The following is a 24,118-nucleotide window of genomic DNA, read 5'->3' on the forward strand; positions in this document are numbered from 1 at the left end:
TTACAGCGATACCAGTACACTAACACTGACAGCAGTGGACTAGCATTACACAGATACCAGTACACTAACACTGACAGCAGTGGACCAGCATTACACAGATACCAGTACACTAACACTGATAGCAGTGGACCAGCATTACACACATACCAGTACACTAACACTGTCAGCAGTGGACCAGCATTACACACATACCAGTACACTAACACTGACAGCAGTGGACCAGCATTACACAGATACCAGTACACTAACACTGATAGCAGTGGACCAGCATTACACACATACCAGTACACTAACACTGATAGCAGTGGACCAGCATTACACACATACCAGTACACTAACACTGACAGCAGTGGACCAGCATTACACAGATACCAGTACACTAACACTGACAGCAGTGGACCAGCATTACACACATACCAGTACACTAACACTGACAGCAGTGGACCAGCATTACACAGATACCAGTACACTAACACTGATAGCAGTGGACCAGCATTACACACATACCAGTACACTAACACTGACAGCAGTGGACCAGCATTACACAGATACCAGTACACTAACACTGACAGCAGTGGACCAGCATTACACAGATACCAGTACACTAACACTGACAGCAGTGGACCAGCATTACACAGATACCAGTACACTAACACTGACAGCAGTGGACCAGCATTACACAGATACCAGTACACTAACACTGATAGCAGTGGACCAGCATTACACACATACCAGTACACTAACACTGACAGCAGTGGACCAGCATTACACAGATACCAGTACACTAACACTGACAGCAGTGGACCAGCATTACACACATACCAGTACACTAACACTGACAGCAGTGGACCAGCATTACACAGATACCAGTACACTAACACTGACAGCAGTGGACCAGCATTACAGCGATACCAGTACACTAACACTGACAGCAGTGGACTAGCATTACACAGATACCAGTACACTAACACTGACAGCAGTGGACCAGCATTACACAGATACCAGTACACTAACACTGATAGCAGTGGACCAGCATTACACACATACCAGTACACTAACACTGTCAGCAGTGGACCAGCATTACACACATACCAGTACACTAACACTGACAGCAGTGGACCAGCATTACACAGATACCAGTACACTAACACTGATAGCAGTGGACCAGCATTACACACATACCAGTACACTAACACTGATAGCAGTGGACCAGCATTACACACATACCAGTACACTAACACTGACAGCAGTGGACCAGCATTACACAGATACCAGTACACTAACACTGACAGCAGTGGACCAGCATTACACACATACCAGTACACTAACACTGACAGCAGTGAACCAGCATTACACAGATACCAGTACACTAACACTGATAGCAGTGGACCAGCATTACACACATACCAGTACACTAACACTGACAGCAGTGGACCAGCATTACACAGATACCAGTACACTAACACTGACAGCAGTGGACCAGCATTACACACATACCAGTACACTAACACTGACAGCAGTGGACCAGCATTACACAGATACCAGTACACTAACACTGACAGCAGTGGACCAGCATTACAGCGATACCAGTACACTAACACTGACAGCAGTGGACTAGCATTACACACATACCAGTACACTAACACTGACAGCAGTGGACCAGCATTACACAGATACCAGTACACTAACACTGACAGCAGTGGACCAGCATTACACACATACCAGTACACTAACACTGACAGCAGTGGACCAGCATTACACAGATACCAGTACACTAACACTGATAGCAGTGGACCAGCATTACACACATACCAGTACACTAACACTGACAGCAGTGGACCAGCATTACAGCGATACCAGTACACTAACACTGACAGCAGTGGACTAGCATTACAACGATACCAGTACACTAACACAAGCATAATTATTGTAATAATTATGATGCAGGGTGCATGAGCCAGTAATTATCCAACTTTCCCACACTCACATCTTGCCTTTGAGGCTGGAAAAATCACAGACATCTTCTTTTGTTTTGTTAGTTGGCATTCAGTTCCTGCCCTGCTACAAGCACAACATGTAATCTAAACTCGTTTTAAAAGCCTTGAAAGGCATGTGAATGCCAGCCAGCACATGCACACACGGTTAACAGACAATAGTACTATAGATTAAACTATAGATAACTATAGTGAAAATGGTTTACAGACACTGCCCAAGATCGGGGAAGTGTGGGGGCATAAACTGTATTTTATGAAATTATGACGTCAGTGTGTGACGGCAGCAACCACACCTGGACTTGAACTAAACATGTGACAGAGACCTCCACCCTCTGAAGGAGAGTCTATTCAGTCGGTGAGTTAATGTTTGTTCAGGCTGCTGGTCTGGTGGTCAGAGCACACCTTTTGGTATTGTGAGGCCATCGTGAGCATGTCCGTGGTTAAAGGAATTCCCTCTGCTGTGAGACTATGGTGTGAAGCACAGTGTGAACTCCTGCTAAAGAACAAGGCTGTGACCCTGGATGAAGGTTGGGATGAAGGTTGGGTGTGTGAGGGACACATGAAGTGTGTGAAACGTAGGGGTGTGCTCCTCAAGGGAGAGGGAAGGGTGACGGAGACCGTCAAGGAGAGGGTAGCATGATGGAGAGGAAGATAAATAAGCAGCAGCGTGTTCCGGCTGCTCGGGCAGAGATCTGGCTCTTTGGTTTGGTGGTCATAGCACATGTTTTCTGATTGGAAGCCCTTGGTTTGAAGGAGTACAGAGAAAGGTTAGATTAATACATTCTCATAGTTTATGAAAACCCAAAGTGGGGACCTGTAGCAAGGAGACAAACAAAAGGTATAAAATGATGATAAAAGCCTCTCACATGCAAGCCTAATATTAAAATGTCAGGTAAACTAGATTTCAGAGCACTCCAATTGGTATGAGCTAAAAAGAGTTGGGGCATGAGTTTACTTTGTAGGTGTGGAGTAGACTACCCATGATGCAAGTGCTGAGGTGTTTAGGGATTGGCTGTGTTTTTATGATGTGCACACTGGGGTAAAGCATTGGTTGTTTTTTTATGATGTGTACAGAAAGGTGTAGAGGGATTGGCTATGTTTTCATGAATGTGTTTGTGTGTTCTTTCTGTGAAATGTTCCCCAAAAACACACACAGCCATTCAGACACTCCCCTGCACATCTCACACCCACTGGCTGTGCCGCCCTGAACACTCTCTGTCTGCCTGTTTTTCATATTTAAAGCTAAGAAGCAAAAACACTAAACTGCCCTGTTGAGTCTTACAGCAAACTGGGCCAAGCATTTATCAGTACGATTCTTAGTCCCTGCTTACTCAATCCAGCAACTGCGCTCCATTAATATTTGCAAATTGTGTGTGTGTGTGTGTGTGTGTGTGTGTGTGTGTGTGTGTGTGTGTGTGTGTGTGTGTGTGTGTGTGTGTGTGTGTGTGTGTGTGGGCCTTATCTACAGAGGACTCAACTAACCAGCCTAAAAGTGTAAGAAATATATATTTTAGGTAACGTGTTAATAAAATGTTTAAATCCATTTTTATTTATATGTTGCCCAGGATAAGAGAAGGTAATGCAAGTCATGATTTAGTAGTTGTCATTGTCGGTCTCACAAACCCAGCCCTTTTCCGTCACTGACCGCCGGGTCGCAGTAGCGGACAATAACAGCAGTGTGCGCAAGGACTGAGGACCGCTTCTCCCGTTATTCGCTACAAGCGAGCCACTTCTGAGAGGAGACGACAGACCGCAGACCTGGGACTTTTCCTGTAGCTAAACACAGACACACAAACAAATATTCTGGTTAACTCGAGGTAGTCTCACAGCAATCGAACGTCAGCACACGTGCGCCTCGAGCCAACCAGAACCAGAACGATTGGATAATCTCCCTCTGGGTCAAGTTGAGTGAAGGGTTGTTCCTTTTTGGATGTCGGTCTTCCCAGTTGACAATAGTGAGGATTAACGAGGAATAGCGGTTGCGAGCCGCTTGGCGGAGAAAGTGTGCTGTATTTGATTACGCAAAATATTGAGCAAAAGTTCTGCACAATGTAGAGGTAAGCGTGTTTTTGTTCAATGTAGATCGATTTAATTTTCGTTTAGTTGTGTTCGTAATACAGGCATCTGTATTAAGGGGGAAAAGTCACATTGAATAATATTGGCGGTCCTTACCAATCTCTAAGAAAATTGATGCTTTGGGGCGTTCATCATGCCATGACTTCACATATTGGTTGAGTGCGCTCTTTTCAAATCTTTTACAAACAATATAGGACATTTAAATATTTCTTATGGTTTATTTGCATGATTAATTATGTCATCAAAGTGTGTGTTGGTGTGTGTTATCAGCAAAGAACTATATTTACTACAGGTCTAATTACTAATGAAATCATATTAATAGCTGGCTAATTGGCAAAACGGGCTATTCTGTAGTATGGATTTGATGGTGGTTGCTTTGTGATCCAGGATATTCATCTTAGTGAAGAGACACGAGGTATTGAGTGGACACATTTTTGAGACTCCACCTTTAACATATTTATGATTGAATCCTGAGATATATCATCTTATTCAGATAATAATCTTGTAATTCTAATTCAGATTTAATCTTATAACACAAAGTTTGCTAATTGTAGTGAAGTACACAAAGTTTACATAGAAACAGAGCGACAATTTCCTAGGATTTTCTCTGAAATACAGTACAACCACTACACTTATCAATATATATATTAAAGATTAGTCAACTTCACTCACTGGTAGTCCTAACTCAGGAGGCAACTCTACACCTATTTCCATAAGTGATGGAGTACTTTATTGCTCAGCATTGTCACTTTGAAACTGAGTGCTTCCACCCATCATTTTCAAATGAAATGGATATATGTGTTCAGCTGCACTGTCCGTCAATGTCAGTGTGTGCCTGGTGCCATTTGCTCATCTGACTTCAAATGGAATTTATTTTCGAAGCCCAAACACCTCCCACATTGCTGCCTGTCCAGCATTATTTTGGGATTGTGTGATGGGCTGTAGGAAAGATCAGAGAGGGGACCAGTAGGTGAGACTTGCATTATATCGTCCCAAGGTGCCAAAATCAAATTACACATGTTTGCGTATTATTGACACGATACAATAATTTCTTCACAATTCCCCTCTTGAATTCTTAATGTCAGATTAGCTAAATATATATTTTTTGTGTGTTTCATATGCTGTACATAATTTAAGATTTAAAGACATTTCTACATTCTTTACTAGTGAATGATTATTCTTGCATTATGCTTCCATGTTTTTGGAATGCAGCAACCCACAAACCAGACTGCTACTAGTACTTCAGTTAACACTATCATATGGACATTGCAGTATAAACAGAGAGCATACATTAGCCTTAGTTTAGATGCCTTGGTAGTAATGGCTGTTTTCAATCAGGTTCTTGCTTTATTTTAGGATAATCAAACCATGTATTCATGGAGAGCTTGTGTACACATAAACTCACCCAAAAGGGATGTTTAAGGGTCACTTTATTGTAATAGACATAGCTAATATGTTTTTGTATAATAGTCAGTCATTTCTATTTTGTTTGTGTATTTGGCATTGTTAAAAAAAAGTGCAAACAAACCTGAAAAGAAAACTGGACGTTTGAGACATTTGAAAAGCCGTTATGGCCATGAGCTGTGATGCATGCTTGTGGGTAATGCTCAAATGAGGTGTTCATGAAGATTGTGTAATGATCTGTCAAAATGTTTGCAAACATGAGAACAAAGATCAGTAGTTTCACACTGTCCAAACTTTAGCCGGATTGCCCTTTGTGGGACTTTCAAGCATTCAGTAGATCTCAAAAAAATGCATCCATCTCCAATATTTTTTCCTTCCTTTCTGAATACAGATGGGCCAGGAAACGACCATCTGCTCTCTGTGCTTTGGAGCTGTGAGATCAGATTAGACTCGTCACCTCCTGGTCTTGGGCAGTGCACACAGTGGCTTTTCAAGGCTGCCTGGGGCTTTGACTGTGACACTGAACATTCAGGCAGGGTTAACAGGTGGTGCTAGAAAAACTGATACAAACTGTTGGACTTCTCTCTTTTGTTCTTGGTATTATTTCTATCTATCTATGTTTGATTCTCTAAGGGTATTCTTCACATATGTACTTGAATTAATTTGTTCTTGTACCAAACATGCCCCTTAGCAGTTGTCTATGGTGCAATACAGAATATGTTTTACAAGGCTGTTGAGAGGATGAAGGTTCATCTGGCAAAGGTGGTGCACAGACTGCTGTGCCCTGGAAGTGATGGTGGTCAAATATTGTAGTTTAGGTGAGGTTTTAGTTTGAATAAATTTCTGGTGTTCATGTATGGAAGTTCTGCTAACTGCAGCTGTTCTGGTGTGTGTGTGTGCGTGTGCGCATGTGTGTGTGTGTGTGTGTGTGTGTGTGTGTGTGTGTGTGTGTGTGTGTGTGTGTGTGTGTGTGTGTGTGTGTGACCAGGAAGCACAGGACAAGGGTCATACAAGCAAATTGAGAATATACATCTGTTGCAATTCAGGGATCAGCTGTAAAACACTGCGCTGGCTTCATATTTATTGCATTTTTGCTCTGACATCAAACCACTTCTTTTGCGGTTGCGCGTGCTCTGTGAGATTAGACCGTTAGCAGGAGTCTCTGCTGCCTAGTGAATAATGATCTGTGGAAAAGCCTGAAACTCTTAGGGCTTAGCGGCTGATGCCTGACTGTTGCTGCCCGGTGAAAACTGATTTTCCAACGTGTGGGGTTGTCCGTGGCAGAAGACCTTCTCACACTGCTAGTTGCCATGAGGACGGGTACAGGATCCAAATCCTTCAGTGTTTGGCAAACAGATGAAAGCTTACAAGGGGGAATTCCATTGGTCGGGCGAGTGCAGGTGGAATGGCGAGACGTCAACCTACGTGGAATTAATTTCAGGAGTCACAGTTTGATTTGTGACCAGATGAATTTACACTGCCTTGTGTCACTATTTTCCCCATTTTGTTGTGTTACAACTTGAAATGAAAATGAACTTGATTGGGTTGTTTACAATTTGAGAGACAAATTTCTTATCAATTGCACTTAAAATATATATATTTATTGTGACAAAAGGTTTTTTAAACAAAAAAGCACCCATCTGAACACCCATCTGAACATCTCCTGATTAACACTTGACCGTCACTCAAATATACTGATGCTCTTGCTTATGAACCACTCCTTTTGCAAACTGGAAAATCTTCAAGGATTGTCATCATGTCTTTGGTTCCATCCCTCCAACTGTGACCAGTTTCCCAGTTCATGCAAATGAAAAACATCCCAAAATCATAATGCTCCTACTACAATGCTTCACCGTAGGGGGTGTAGTTGAAACCGTGCTTCACTGTACGGAGGTTGTTCTCAGGCTGTAGAGCAGTGTTGAGTTTACACCATACTGAACGCACTCCAACAACTCCAGAAAGTTCAGTTTTGTTTCTCACCACCAGACTACCTTTCTCCAAAAGTCTGCTGAGCCTCCAACATGCTCCAAACTTGTTTCCAAATGGCAGTTTTTCAAGACGTGTTTTCTTTTTTCTTTCCTGTGTTTCGTGAAGCCACTGCTACACAGAGCTGTGGTTGCACCATATTCATTTTATTTTTTGTATTTAGTGGTGGCTTCTAGAATGTTCTAATTATTTTCTTTCTATTTATATATTGCCCCAGAATGTTTCGATAGCTTCTTGGACTTCATGATGTTTGTGTGTGTGTGTGTGTGTGTGCTCTCAAACTCTGGAACCTTCCAGGAAAAGGTGTATTTATATGACACTTGCACACAGGTGGACTTTATTCAAATTATTCAGGGACTTGTGATGGTAAAACTTTTGAGGTGTTTTGACAGCAATGAAGGTGAATGCTTAGTTTGAATACTTGTAGATTGGTAAAATTTTCGCTTTGTTGCGTTTGTAATACAGGCGTGCATTAAGGGGGGGAAAGTCACATTCTGCTGTTTTTTTAATAAGACATGGTTACCCTAACAAAATCATTTGAACCCATTAACTCACATGGATAACAGAATTGACCAGAATAATGTTCCGTTAATGATTAACAAGATATACATGCTAAACCTTAAACTGTGTCTTTACTTAAATGGCTGATACATGATTGCAACATCTCAATGCTGTAGAATGAGACGATCTGGGTTCATCGAGATGAGCTAAAAGAATCCCCCTAGGGGTCACATGTGTGAAGGACATGCATATTTCTCCTTTATTCCATAAGGAGGGAGGATCGCCCCAGACCCCAAACCCCCCAGGACCACCCAGCTCAACATGCTGCACCATTTGGCCTGCAGGGTTTCACCATTTCCAATTCCTAATCCCACCCCAAGGATTCATTTTGCTGGGTTATTCTTTAAATGTTCATGGCTTAGTCATTATACAATCCAGACACAAAGTTGTAGTCTACCTCTGTCACTCATTTCCTCCAGTGTCCAGAGTCTCTCTTCAGGCCTAACAGACCCCATGTCTTTACGCCCTCGTAAGAAGTTTTCTATAAGCTCAGACTATGGGTTTAATACATACTCGGGTGACAGTCAGGGATTGGCACTGTTGTTAGCTGCCGTTTTATGGGCGTCCCAGAATCTGTAGCTCTTTCCGTGTCACCAAATGTGCTGGCTTGTACAGTGTGTGGTGTTGGTATGGGTCACTGGGCTAAAAGGTGCATTCTTCACTCCTTGTGAACAGGTGTGACACTGTAAGCAAACTGTGTGAAAACAGCCCTCCGCCCACTGCCAGTGTGTGGTCCATGCAAATAGACATGCACAACTACACATGCACACACACACACACACAAACACACACACACACACACACACACACACACACACACACACACACACACACACACACACACACACACACACACACACACACAAACACACACACACACACACACACACACACAAACACACACACACACACACACACACACACAAACACACACACACACACACACACACACACACACACACACAAACACACACATGCACACACACACACACACACACACACACACACACACACACACGTATTTTAGGTCCTCTAAGTGTTAAGTCATACTAAGTGGGGAGAGTTGAGTGACAAAGCATGTTAAAGCAAGGGGTTCATATGTTTCCTGGTGTGTAAGAGAATCCAGAGCCTGTCCATCTTAGTAAATCTCAGTTAATCTGATGCAGCTTGATGTTGCCTACAAACTCCCCAAACACTAAATGTGAATGTAATCCAAATAAGTAGATCTTCATGTAGTTATCTTAGTTTTTTGTGCCTCCAAGTGTCTTCTTTGTCATTCATTCTTGGCCTTAGTTAGATTTCAAATCTATTCTCCATTCTCTGTGTTCATATGTGTCCTTTCACACCGAGGTGAGATTTGACCCTTTTCCATGGTGCCACTTGTCTCTTGGCCTGTCTGGACAATGCCAACTATTTGAAATATGTCTCCTCATATACACAGAGCAGGGCGTGTGTCATAGAGCCGAGAGCACAGGCCTTCAGCCTGACTGGGAACAGCTGTGCCTGATCTCAGGCCCCAGTTCACTGGCCAACAAGGTACTGAGTCACTGGAGGGGGCGTGGCCTGATGGACCTACACTCACAAACCCGCTGAGACGATTTGCTGTTAATGTCACAACACCAAAACTTCAGCGTGCGAGCAGGACTTCTTGGTTTTAACAGAGCAGACTTTTAAAAGAGATGTTGCGAATAAGCCTGATTGGTTGATCAGAGTGATTTGATCACGCGCTCAGTGAGATTAATAGGCTGCAGATTAGACACAAATAGAACTGGGCAAAAAGTAGAGGGGCAGCGTCCTCTCTGTTTGTGTCTTTCTTCCTTTCTTTCTGTTGAGGGGACAGGAGTCCGAGGCAGAAGCCTTGTAACTACACTTGAAGGAGTTCCCCCACCTTGCTGCGATATTGACCTAATTGATTTTGTTCATCTTAGAAGTCTTTCACAGCCTCTTACCAAATAAGGTTAGCTTAGCTTCTCCACATCTCCATACAGTGGTGTCTCCATGAAGTTGTAGAGTGAGGCCTAACTGCATTGTGGGCCCATTACCACTCTGACATGTCATATTATACTGCAGCTCATGCCAGTAATGGATTTCACATGTAAAGTGACCAACACTCACTATCATCACATCTGCAAAGTGTGCACCGCATGCTCAAGATAAGACTCAAGATAAAATGCAGACTCAAGATAAAATGCAGTCTGATACTTGAAGTATGTGGGAAAAACTGCATTTCTACATCGTCCTCCACTTTTACAAATGGACAGTTTGCCAGCCGTGTGTATTATTTCCCAGACAGGAGAGCTAACAAAAGCCCTCAGAGTTCTTCTGCCCACAGAGAGACAGTTGTGATCCAGGGAAGTAAAATAAGATAATATAAAAAAACAAAGCAGTGTGTCGAATATCCACATAGATGTGCATAACTTCAGAGGCACCGTTGTATGATGCAAACCGTTGGTAAGCCCCAACAGTAACTTAAAACGACGTTAACGTTGCTGCAGTTCTGAGACAAAGTTTAGCCAGTAACCAAAAGAGGAAAGTGAACCACTGCCGATGTAAGCTATGCCACCTCATCCGTGAGACGAGGTGACTTGGGCATGTGTGGTCTGCCAGAACCGTGCACCTGGTAGCAGCAGGACTCTGAGGTGCAGAGAAGCTAACACCTCAGAACTTCATGGGCGGCGCTTCGGATGACAGCGGGATGAGGAGATGCATCGCACCGCCAAAGCGGCTAAGGAAAAACCAGCCGCGTGAAGAATCAAGGCCCTGGTCAAATGCCCAAGCCCAACCACGTCGAGCAGATGTCCCAATTACTGAGCGCACAGGTGGAGGTGGGAGGGTGGAGCGAGGGTGGAGGTGGGAAGCCTCCAGACCTAGCAGGAATGAAAGATGGCTGCGGTTCAAGCCTTGCAAACATGGAAGACACCCAGGAAGATACCAGCATCAGGCCATGTCTATGGGCCGTAGACTTCTTGACTGCAAATAATTCATTTTAAATGAATGGCTGTCCCAAAGACGTCTGGTGGTTGTGTCGAAATAATCACCTTAGATTGATTGGAAAAGACTTAATGAAGCACTGATATAGCCTCACCACTAACGTCTGCACATAAACCAACCAATCGTATCCTGTTCCTGTTGGCACTTGTCTGTCCAGTGTGCTCCAGCTGATCGTGCCCGGACTGCTCAAGTCACAAACATTGCATTTCATGTTGCAATTCAGAATCTCATTATGGGACAGTGTACTCAGGCCGTGTCAGGCCGGAAGCTAGTGTTACTCATCTACAGATGGATCCAGCCAGGAAGAGGCTTCTGCTTCAGCAATCTGCTTATTTTGAACTTTAAAAGTTAAAACTTAACTTAATGTGTTTACTGAGCCTCTGAGTTTACTGAGAAATCTCTTAAAAGAGAGAGAGAGAAAGAGAGAGAGAGAGAGAGAAATAGCAATACCAATACCAATAATTGCTTGCTGTATTCTAATGTATTCTTTAAACTTCTTTCTGTCAGCACTGGCAAGTGTGGCCTGGAGCATACATAAAGCATTAAGATTCACTTTTAGGGTGTGATAACCTTTAGCCTGTAATCAGAACCATCTGGAATAGTGATAGCAATCTAATCTCTCAGTTATTTACAGCATAATATTCTATGTTATAACTACACAGGTTCTAATGCAAGAATGAAATGCTAATGTCAGAATACTGGACTGAAGTGTTAGCATATGCAGATATGTCATTAGAGTTAAGCAGCGCCTGTGGCAATCTGGGTATTTTAGCTGTGAAAGCTCAGTTGGATAAATCCACTTTACTTCATCGTGAAGTGAATAAACTGCTCACCAGAGGCGTCCACAAAACGTCTCCTTGTGCCCCTTAATACTGTTCACGTGTGATGGATAAAGTGCACAAGCGTCGTCGTGAAAGCTTGTTAAACATTACACTCGGAATACGAGGCCGACCAGCAGGAGAGCCTAGAGCTGTTGGAAAACTGTTCCTGAGCTCTGTTTGTTTATTCTTAGGCCTGGCTCCGCCCCTCTTTCTACATAAACGAGTTCCATTATACTTGCGTCCTGTCATTACTGTCTCCTACCCAGAGAATATGGTTAAAACGTCAGAATGATCCACGCTACCAATGTGACTGTTCTTCATCTTTTCTTTCGCTTTCAAATTTAGAGTGTGTGAAGCTTGTGGCTCTATGAGAGTGAGTAAGAACCCTATGAGGCCAAATACCCTGTGCTGAGAATCTCTGTTGCACTGTCATTGGGAAGTCCTGAAACATCCCTACACCACTAAATAAGATGTACGGCTTCACTCTGAACACACACGTAGCATGGTGTTTTCCCAGACTGCCCTGTGCCACGCTGTATCACTCTTTTCAGTCCAGATGTGCATTACGGGGTTGGCTGTGGCAGGATGTAGGCAGTTCATGACGTAGGTCCTTACACAGGGACCCAAGTGTATGTTTGTGTGCTGCTTGTGGCCCCCTGCCTGGGAAATTGAGTTGCTCTAGGAACAGGACACCTGACCCCAAACGCCTGCCACAACAGCAGGATGAGAGGCGAACCTCGGCTCACAGCAACAGAGCCGTATAACAGAAGCACGTCCTGTAAGCGAGAACACAGTCGGCACGTTTGCTCTTCACAGACATTTGCGGCGGCTTTCGCACAGGACGGCGGAACAAATTCCAATCGCGCCAGCAAAGTGCCCTGACGGCGATCGGCGGCGTGGGGATCGACCGTCAGACGAGCCGAGGCGAGGCCCCTTTATTAAAAAACCCAGAGTTCCTTGCTCAAGCAGTCAGACCTCCGTTCGGGGCCAAGCTGTAGCCCACCGGCTGGGCTCGGTGGGGGGGCGGCTGCTACACTGGCCTGCCCGGGTGAAGCTGCGGCAGGGACATCGCTGCCAGGGCGGCGTTTGGCCAGCTGTGACGAGCTCTTTTGTTTTTAGCTCGCCAGACTGCCGTGCTGAGGCTTTGCGCTGGGATTTTTCTTCTCGCAGCACGGCTAACAGGGATGAAAGCAGAGGCACTTCATCAATGTTTCATATGTTTGGTGTTCGAAAAGCGTATCCAAATTTATTTCTATTACAAATTTATTTCTTTTACAACACACATTTTTACAAAGCAGCTTTACAAATGCGGCCAGATAGGGTCCAGATTCCTGATCAGCAAGCTGACATGCATATCTGATGTTTCCATGTTATATGTTTACTGAAATGTATGGCTTTGCTATAATGGTCAAAGGAATACTAGTGTGAAAGTAAACAGTCCTTGATTTCAAGCCTGGATTAGACTTATGTCCACATGTAATCATGCTGTCGATATTAAATTATGTTTATTTGAGAAATTTATTCAGGATTTGTGTGTGTGGAAACCTGTGACTGAGTCAAATACACCTTTATCTAGGGCTGAATTGCGACGGTTGTATTTTTCCTATTTTGCTTTTTGTATGAAGGGGAAATGAGGAGGGAGTATAAGCTCTAGTAAATACCCCCCACTGTACAGTTCAGCCCCATTCAGCAGAGGCACTTTGTCCTATGTCAAAACACATTCATGTGTTTTGGATGTTCTGTGGAAGCCACAGCCTCATCGTCATGGCATCAGTTTGCTAACCTCAAATAACCAAATATTCCATCATTGGTGTTTTACTAGTGATTAAATAAATACTACTCGCATACATAATTTAAACATGTATTGATGTTATTTGAAATAACATAAAACATCGAATGTTCCCCGTGGCCCTGTATGTAAATGGAGTTCTGTGGTAGGATTTATCATTTTTGATGCACTTTTATTTTTGAGGTTGAAGATCCCAGAAGCTCATAAGTCCGGTATCTTCCGTTGGCGTGGCGCTGAAGATGCTAGACTAACTGGGTCATGGAGCTGAGGAAGAATAAAGGCTTGAAGAGAAGAACGGAGGCTTCCTCCCCTCGTTGGGGCATCCGCTAGTTCAGATGCGGCACGCATCTCCGGCCCGGCTTCCTCTCCCCCTTTTCACAGAAGAGGAGGCGCGGGGAGGGGCTGCGGGAAGCGTGACCACAGGCAGCGGGAGGGAGGAGGAGGGGGGGGGGGGGGGGGGGAATGGGAGTCTCCGCTCCTCGCCTGGCGACCCCACGGCGCCCCGTGGCGGGACGGTAAACGGCGTGCTACATTAAAGGCGCCCAAATCCAAAGAAATTGGGGTTATTCACAAAGCAATTAGCGGCTCGTCGCTCAAATGCGGCAGTGGACAAAACGCGCTGGTTTCGTGCGCCCTCAGGCCAGGAAATCTCCGGGGCTTGAGATTTTCTGTGGGATGCTTCTGTAGTAAAGGGTGGCTTAAGTGTGCCGCTGGATGTCTGGGTAGGGAATCAGGCTTAATCAAAGAGCCTGCTGATAAAGGCTTTGGGTTGGCCGGGTCTCAGAGGAGAGTGCTGAGTCTGCCCTACGATGTGTTCTTTATCAGGCGGGTCTGGGCAGCGGAGATAGACTCCAGAGACTCAGGAGTGTGTCTCTGTGCCCGTCGACTACTGGGGTTTGGCCTGGGAGTGACTCCACTCATATTAATCATTAATGTGGTTCCCAGGTGTTGGGCCTGTTAACCGCCTGGCACTGACCGTGGGGGTTTCTTCCTTGCGTTCCCTCCCCCCTTGCTTGCTCTTCCCCCCCTCTCACCCCACTCTCTTCCTCTAATCTCCCGGGACCACTCGAGCAGGCTGAGGAGTTAAGACCATGCGCGTGTTCCCACTCCATCCCTGATTTTGGAAAGATTGCTTCAATTAAGCAAACGGCAGGGTTCCTATTTTTGGAAGCCTTGACTTCTCTCTCTCCCTCTCTCTTCCTCTCTCTCTCTCTTTTCCTCCATCTGCCTTTCCCTCCCTCTGTCTTTCTCTCCAAGACAAGACCATACATAATCAAGTGCTGAATTTTTTAGCAGCGTGCTAAAAATACTGATTTTGTAACATGGACAAAGGCATAAACAGTGTAACCAACTCAACAAGGTGTAACTTTACCTAAACGTCAATCTAATATGGACATGTTGTGTGGGATGACAGCTAGAGAAAGATAAAAAAAGACAGAAAGCAGAAGGAGTTGGAGACTGACAGTGTGTTGGCAAAACGATGTGCTGACATTTTGAGCATTTTCCGCTTGTGCTCCAGATCTGCTGTGTGGGCGTGACAGGCGGACGCACGTGCCCGGTTCTGCCCCTTTGTCTCGGCTGCCGAGGGCAGATGCGGCGTGGTGGACAGCACTGCCGAGAGCCCTCTCAGAGAGGAGGCATCTGTTCAGCCATTCAGAGATCCCCCTCCCATACACACACACACACACACCCTCTTCCCACCTCCCCCGCGTGGCGTCTTTCAGCCCGAGCGGAACTCGTCACCTCTTCAAGTCGCCATCTCCTTTTATTCTCCTGCCGTGGCTCGCGAGCAGGAAACAAACAGACAGATGTCTTGTTTCGGACCACCTGCAGAGCTCCACCCACTCGTTAGGGCCGCCCCTCCTCCGGAGTGCGCCAGGACCCGTGGCCATGCCCACTGTCAGTCCACGCCAGGGCCTCTTCAGCTCTGGCAAGCATCGATCGACAACGATTTCCTGTCAGCGGTGGCGAGGGGCTCGAAGATTGATCACTTGCGATTGTCTGTGCGTAGGTTAAGGGTGCTGGGGCATGTGTGTGAGTATGCAGATGTGCTAGTGCACTTCGTCCCATGTGGGTGGGTGGGTGTTAGAAGAAGAAAGGAGAAGGGGGTTTATGAAGTGCTGGATGGTTGATGCCCTCCTACTCCTGAAGCCACAGCTCTGTTCCTTCATTCTCCTCATGCTTGGCTTGCCGCTGAGGTCAATGCGTGGCTCTCGTGGTAGCCTATTGTCTTTCAAATGAAGTTGTCCATCTTCCAAAAGTGGAACAGAAGGTTCTGAAAGCTCTCCTCTGCCAGTGACCAAAGAATCTCTTCAGAAGGAGGTTGCTAATTCGCACGATCGTTATGACCATTAGATGTTCACTGTCTTCACTGACCTCAACCTCTGTCACTGTTGACTCAGAGTGATTTGTCACAGCCATGGACCTTCATGATTCTATACACTTTTAATTTTCTAAATTTCCACATGACCTTATATTACTATTAGTTCATCTGGAGAGTCTTTCATGAAGCAGCATCGATTAGTCCGTCTGTCCTGGGCAGTGTAAATCTAAAAACAGTGGTCGTCTATATGACAGCAGCTGTTTCATTTTCCCTGTTGTGTCCACTTCGCACCACAAGGCCAAAATCGGCAGAAAAACCGATCGATGAACGAGTCGACATCTAAGCAGTCAAAAGTGTTTTTCACAGTGATCCACGTCTCATAGACACTATGGCCCCTTTGTGTGGTGGAAATTAGAAAAGCTGACACAGATGCTATCTGCCCCGGTCCTTATTTATTTGGCAGCTTGCCAAGAAGAAGAAGACGAAAGAAACAATTCACCAAAGTAAACATTTCACGCTGGAACATGCAGAAGGTGCGGCCTTCTTAAACTGATTTGGGATTGTCCTGTAAACAATGGAGGTGTTCGAATTGGCAGTGGCTTCTGTTCAAATCGAGGAAAGTAGTGAATGAATTGGAGGGATCAGTTGTGTGTCATGGTGATGACAAGCTACTGAAAGCCATTACTTCTGCATGGATCCACTGGCAGCAGATAAACAGCAGATAAAAGCTGGAGGCTCTGTGTGTCGTGCTCATGTTGGCCTCTTCACTGTGTTGCTGCTGAGTGCATTTTGATTCAGATTATGGGCATAATGGTGAAGCATGAACGCTCTGAGTCATGGTCACTTGGGGACCGATAGATGTCTGTGGCTGTTGTGGAGAGGAAGCATATTTCATAGGCCTGTGTTACTGCCAAACCTCATTTGGACCTCAAGAATGCGTCTTCAGGCACCTGTGAATGAATTACCGTCTATTACATCAGCTCTCATAAAGTGATCATCTCTACTGCCTTCTTCAGTCCAGACTTGATGTCATCACATCAACATTCCCTCTGTTACACATACATACACACATTTAGACACAGATGCGTACACACCCACACACAGAAAGTTCTACACTGCCATGCTAATATTTGGTTTTAACAGCCATCGCACCCCTGTAGCGTCTGTCAGGAGAGCTGCGGTGTCTGAAAGGTTCCTCACAAGCCTTTCGCTGTGAGACTGCCAAAGGTGGCAGGGGGTTAAGTTCCAAACGAATTCAGCTCCCGCACGTTTGGTTCTGTAACATAGCTACGCAGTTGCTAAATGCTTCATGAGACGCAAATAAAGTGACCACTTTGCGTAGCGCAGGGAGTATTATGGACATAAACAAGAGGACGGTGGGTTACTTCAGGCTCAGCCCTTTCAGAAGGCGTTATCTTTAGCAATGGCAGATAAAATGGCCATGGACAAATGGTGGAAATTGAATTGTCTCCTGTATTCCCTTCCTGTGTTACAGCCTCATAACGGAATTTTCCCCAAAAGGGATTTTGCTAATCCACACTTGGACTTGTTTAGAGGACGTGCTTTCACCTAAGCAGGTTACAGCGACCTGGACTCACTCTGAAGTAAACTTCCCCCTTTTGCTCGCTTCTCTCAGCGGGCTACTTATTCACGATACGCAGATGTACTGATGCAAACAGCTGGTGGGGCTTGTGAGGTATGTGAGCGTAGCGAGTTAGCTGCCCCTGTTGAGGGGCTAGTGCCCATGTTAGTCACGGGGGGTTGTAGTGGCACTGTGGTCATTTCGGGGGCGATCTAATAGCCTCTTCTAAGTGGGATCGTGCATCCATGAAGCCTCTCTCATCCTCGGACCACGGGGGTGTCGTCAAGACAACCACGAGCCACAAAGAGTCTTCTCAGTCCCATTCAGAGGGCAGAGTGAGAGGAGCTTTTGTGCTGGGCCTCTGGGCTGTGGGTGGGAGGTAATGTATGCGTTTAGTGTGCAAACAGAATGAGTGAACGGGCATGCGATCGTCGCTGTGCTTTCACGGGGCGCTCCGTGTCCCGAAGGCCGCGCACAGAGATCGACTTTGTGACCAGTGCCGCTCTACCTACATGACGGCGAAGAGGTGGAGATGGCTAGGGGGATACGAGCGTTTCCGTGCCCACCAGCGGACACCCACAGAGAGGGCCATGAGCTTGGTGTTGTTGTTGGTGTTTCTTGCTTTCATGTGCTGCCCACTTTGGTGCCTGGAGTGGGATTTAGGGACTTCAAATGGTTCTTTGTAGTACTGATATAAGAATTCACAGGTTATTGTCGAACACTTCAATAGCCCAATTTTTCACATTAAATGGAATATCTATTTAATGTTGGAAGCTACATTTAATCTTGTTAACTAAATGTTCTGAGCTGAAATTTTTTATAAATAATAATTAATAAATACCTCAGTGGGACTTTATTATCATTCTCCATTCTGCAAGGCCCATCGCACTAGCCAGTCTGCAGTTGCATTGCAGCCCCCAGCATACCAGAACTGGGTACCTGATGACTGTACACCTCTTGAAAAGAACCCAACAAGTCTGGCCTGGGGCGTCTAGAGCTGTACTGACCTCGTCATTTACGCCAGTGTGAACTTCTACCATTCAGCCAATCAAAGTCAAAGTCAATTTGTTATTGTTATTGTTATTGATATTGTTATATGTTATAATGTTATTCTTTCTCATCAGAAATGTGTTGAGTGGGGTGCACAATATGGTCTCTCCAGAACATTGTACTACATTTGACACATAACAGCAGTCAACACTGCCAATGCATTCAGTGCAGGCAGACATCAGTGCAAACAGACATCAGTGCAAGCAGACAGGCAATAAATAGATGCCATGTACTGTACTCACACCTATTCAGAAATTATGTAAATCTCTATAATATATGCTATAGAGTGGCTAGTATCAGTCCCTTGGCTAGTATCAGTCCCTTGGAACATTCTCTGGGTGGAACCTCTGTCCACTGGCCAGACTTTTCACAGTACGCAGTACTGGGTGAGATCCAACAGGCTATGTGTGATTTGACAAGGCGTCATTACACTGAGACTAAATATAGTTACTACTGTGCATTGCATGCAGCTGCCAACCCAAGTGTCATTTAAGTCAACAGAAGGCGATTCAGACGTCACGTTTAGAAGCACACTGGCAAATGCAAGAGCAGAAAAATACATTGAGATATTCGAACTGCATATGACTGCGCATATCTTTAAGCACATTTAAACCAGTTTCCCTACGGTTTACAGTTTATGAGTGATATAAGCAAATTATGCTGACGGTACACAGAGAGGTAGATGTGTGATATGAGGATATTCAGTCTGTAACTCTTCACTAATTAAGTGATGCTTTTGAGACTGTAAGCTTGTGTTAGTCTAATAGGCTAATAAACCTACAGGCACATCTGGGGCCATGTTTAACACCTCACTGAGCTGGCTGACAGTGAGGGGTCGGAGTCTGAGAGTGGGTGCTGCATAATTAAAGGCCCGGCTCACGTGCCGTCTGCAGGCCTCCTGTGGGTGCGTCTGGGCGCTAGCCCGGCCCGGGGCTGAGCTTGTCTGAGTTGAGGGCCCATGGGAAGGAGCCAAAATGGCTGCCAAGCCTCAGAGGCAGGTGTGTCTCTCTTTCGCTGAGGAGCCTTTTGAGGCTTTGCGTTATTCTGCGGAGTCTTTTGGTGGTCAGTCAGAAGAAAGCCCCTGCTTGTCAAGGGAGTCGCGGCAGCCTGCCGAAATGCATTTTAGCAGTAAAGGGCATGAAAAATTAATGATTCAATGCAATATTTAGATCTGCAGGGGTAGAGGAGGGGGGCTGGTGTCACTCAAGTGTTTAGCATGTGCCTTATTAAACATTTTCATTTTAAACAATGTCAAAACTGTGTCAGAGATCATTTCTCGATATGCTGTCGCTGTGAAATTATTTTGTTCAGTTCGATGCACACCATTTTCCAAAGTGGAAAAAAGAAGAAGATAGTGATAAAAAAAAATCAATAAAGTGAAAGGAGGTGAACCAGAGACCTCCTGCCACCTACTGCAACCCCGCGGCCATTTTACCATCATCACAGATACAGATCCTTAATATACCAGCCAAACAAAAGCAACTGCACTCAGTGACAATAATAATAACAACAGTGGTGGTAATAACAGTAGTTATAGTTTTCACAAGTTCTTCTAATCCAATATCCATAAAGTTCACCTTTTCCACATATTAAAGGGCATGCTAGAATAAATACCTTCATTTATTACCATCACCTCTTATAGTGTAAAAGATTTTACTCTAAAGGTAAATAGCTTCCTGTCTTTAATCCAGTGATTAAACTGAGACTTATCTTTCCATTTGGAGCACATCATCTTGCCAGGAAAGTTGTGAAAGCTATCGTACCTTTGGCCAAAGTGTTTATACGGACATCCTGTCACGTCCAAATATCGCTACAAGTGGAGAGGCCTCAGTGAAGGTTTCCAAAACGTCTGAGAGGAAAGACAATATTGATTCCCAAAAGGAAGTTTGTTCATGACATGATGAGAATGTGTGCGATAGTTTCAGTCCTACTAGGTCTGTTTTGCACCTGACACAAATGATGTCAAAATTGTGTGTGCTTTACTTCAGAGCGTAAACAGTGGACAGTCTTGAACTATGTCAGAAAATGTCTTTGGCAGGAGTACTGAAGAGGACTTTATTCTGCGTAATACATTTTGCAGAATGTATTCTGCATATTCCCATGTTTTCCCAAATATCTGTATATCCTCCTCCATTGTTTTAAATACATTTAAAGTCGCAAGGTTTTCTTAGTTAAGCATACTTGGCCAGTGATATTTTGAGAGTTTGGGCTCATTTCAAGAATAACATCCTGAAGAGATTTAGATGGTAAGGCGGGAAACTGGGAGTAATGTGATGACATAAAACTACAGAGCTATAAATACCTGAAAGTTGTAGGAATATTACACATTTTTCTGAGCTGTTCAAATTATCCAAAAGTATTATCCATAAAGATCCATAAAGAAATCTTTTATTGTATGGAACCCCCATGTTCACCCTGTCAACCACTGCGGAAGTGATCGTGTGACTTCTGTCCATTGGCGCATGTACTGAGGGTTCTTTAAGACAGAAAACTTGTCTAAACTGATAAAGGACCATCTCACAACAGGATTAGATATATGTGCAGGTATAGACACAGGCATGTGAACACCTGAACAGAGAGAGACATGAAGTGAAAAAGATTGTGCAGTTTGATTTATTATTTGATTCTATTCATTTTTTTCTTCAGTGAATTTCTCCCTTAAGAGCTTTGGTTATTCTCTTTTTTGACAGGCGTCCAGTCTCATTGGTGGTCCGTGAGTCGACAGGCATGAATAACAACGCACAACACTCAGGGCTTTGTTACCTTAGCCAAGATTCCACACAGACCTGTCATGTCTGCCTTTCAGATTACTGACAAAGAAGCAAAGAAAAATGCAGACAGTCGCCCGTCGGGTAATTAACGTGGATGTAACATTACGACTCATGCGCAGCGTGGATGTAATATTGTGACACGTGACCTTGCAGTGCCACTGGTTAGTGTATTCACTCGCTAATAGGTACTTAGGAACTTTATTTGGTGAAACATGTCATTTGACAGATGCCATTGTGTACCAGTGGTGTGCTGATTCCTAATGCAGTGCATTAAAAGCCAAGAATTGCATTCTGGGGGTTTCAGCGTATGGCAGAGTTCAGGTTGGTTACTGATGCCCTTTGCCCTGGAAGCACTAGGCCAGGATGCCATCACGCCGCCCATTCGCACACTCATGGTTTCCATGCAAACTGTAAGGCTAGGCAGAGTGCCCAGGGAGAGAGATGGACTCAGAGGCCAGAGGACACCCCCGTGCACATACATCTGTGTTCCCCCACCCCACGTTGGCCTGTCAAACTTCAGCCTTGATAGGTGGGCCTATTTATAGCGGTCAGGGTCCGGCTGACAGGAGAAATTCCTCTGGTTGCGAGAAGTGGGTCACTGGTTGTGGATGCCTAGGAGAGCCTGAGAACTCTGGGGTAAAATGCTGTTTATGGCTACGGCCCATCCGGGATGTGACTGGCCTAATACAGCTGGACATACTGTATTCACTGCCCTGACAGCAACCATGATGCTAAATCTGCTTCATCTCGCTAGCAACACTCATATTGTCTGTGTCAGTGTTTTGGAAGTATGTGAAGATCTGATTGTTTAGCGATAAAAAGAACGTTCAAAAATTGCACCTAATCCACTACTCCTACATTTTCTTATATGAAGTTGTTTCTTCGCCACTCATCCTCCTCAAACTTTTTAAATGTTATACATTTTATACACTTTCTGTTACCATTTCTGTAGGATTAACGACTTGATGACAAATGCAGTCCCTCTGGAGAGTGTACTTAAAAAGCCTGACTTAGAAAGGCCATTTGTAGCATGTGGTATGATGAGTATGTGTAAATACACCTCTCTGACTGTAGTGTCTGTCCAAGTGCCCTATACAAAACCTCTCTCTCTTTCTCTTTCTCCTACTCTCTCTCCTCCGTTCTTTCTTTCACTTTGTCTCTTTTCCTTTCTTTCTATCTGTTTTTCATTCTCTCTTTCTGCTATCTTAACGCCTCTCCCTTTCTGTTTCCCTTTCTGTACATCCCTTCATAATTGTAAGGATTAAGTAGCTGCCACACAATATTTGCATTATAAAATGTTAGGGCTTCAGACCATGCCTCTGCAATAGCTTGAACTGACGAACACATCATAGGCTAATCGGCTCCGGCCCGCCTCCCCATGACATCAGTTTGATGCCTGAAAAGTCATCTTTTTCCACAGCGTGAACTGGGTTTGGACGCTCCCGCCGCCCCGTGAATGGTGCCTTTGTCCCCCGGGGAGGATAAATAGGTTTCTTAATCACCCCGAGTGGCAACTTCTCGTGTCCGTTGTCAGGCCCAATGAGGCGTGACAGCGATACATTCTGCTGAGGGCCATAAAAATGTGGGGTCAGTGCCAGCGCTTGGGTCGGGGACGGCGGGGTCAGGCTCCCGTCCTCGCCCGCCGCGGGAGAAGCCCCCCGGCCGGCTTAGCCTCACTCCGCCGGCCCCGCCGTCCGTGCCCGCGGGGACGCTCCCAGACAATGCTCGCCTTTCAAACTTGGCCCATTCAGCCAGACAGGCGGAAGGCTTTATGCTCAGGCAAGGTTTGAAGTACTTGTCATTCCTGGAGAGGAACCTTTGCTCCTTCTAGGTCCCTGGTTTTCGAATTCTGCTGTGATGGATCCGAGGAAAGTAAGTCTGGATCTGGTCTGTGGTGTTGAATCTGCAACACGTCTGCCTGTCTGTGAGAATAAAGAATGACCGGCGTGTGGTGTGCACTTACTTCCCCGATTGCTCACTCTCTTTTTCTGTACTGATTCTGGTGGTAGAAGATTCTTGTTTTTAAAGCGTTTGCTTTCACGCCTTTCAAAAAAGTATCACATCGGGATTATGCTCGACACCTTCGTCTTTTGTCATCGTGTGTTTCTGTTGGAAGAACGATTCACCAAAGCGTAGAAAATGTGATGTGGAAGGATTTCCTCACCCCATTAAAATGGATGAAGTCCGTCCAGCATTTTTATTTTTATTCTGATGCCAGAGAATTCCATCGATTCCCAAAACATGCGTGATAAAATGCGTGAAGTACAAGGCGTGGCGGATGGATGGCTATGCTAATATTTTACTGGCTGAGAGGAGCGGTGACCCTAGCTTTCTCTTTCCAGCCCACGTCTGAGGGTCAATGACATTCCTTACAATGAGGCCCACTTTCTCCATCTTGCACTGCGTGTGTGTGTGTGTGTGTGTGTGTGTGTGTGTGTGTGTGTGTGTGTGTGTGTGTGTGTGTGTGTATGAAGGGAGGCTGTGTCTGAGATCGGATGATAGTATTTCTTTCAGACTGAACGAACTGACTAAAGTTCATGGAAGAAAGCAGGGGGCAGACAGAGGGCGGGGCCGAGAATGAGAGAAGAGAAGTAGTTGGGGAATGTCTACATTTAAAAACAGCAAAAACGAGAAGGAAAAGGATTTTTTAAATCCTTTCAGTTGATCTCTTGACTGGTAGATTTCCTTTATTAAGAGATAAGACGGGTCAAGCAGGGCACTCCATTACGCCGCCATTCATTAGATCCTATCGATGGAAAGCAGGACAGTG

At 45.0% G+C, this 24,118-nt stretch overlaps 1 protein-coding gene across 1 annotated transcript in view; it reads left to right on the forward strand.

Annotated features, from left to right (window-relative positions):
• Nucleotides 1-3,699: 3,699 nt before the first annotated feature.
• plxnb1a (plexin b1a) overlaps nucleotides 3,700-24,118 on the forward strand; it is a 43,948-nt gene continuing 23,529 nt past the window's right edge. Inside the window, 1 exon segment of the mRNA XM_076983904.1 lies at nucleotides 3,700-4,051. The gene's annotated coding sequence lies outside the window, so the exon portion shown is untranslated.

This window comes from Brachyhypopomus gauderio, chromosome 21 (assembly GCF_052324685.1).
Source record: "Brachyhypopomus gauderio isolate BG-103 chromosome 21, BGAUD_0.2, whole genome shotgun sequence".
Taxonomy (NCBI): Eukaryota; Metazoa; Chordata; class Actinopteri; order Gymnotiformes; family Hypopomidae; genus Brachyhypopomus; species Brachyhypopomus gauderio.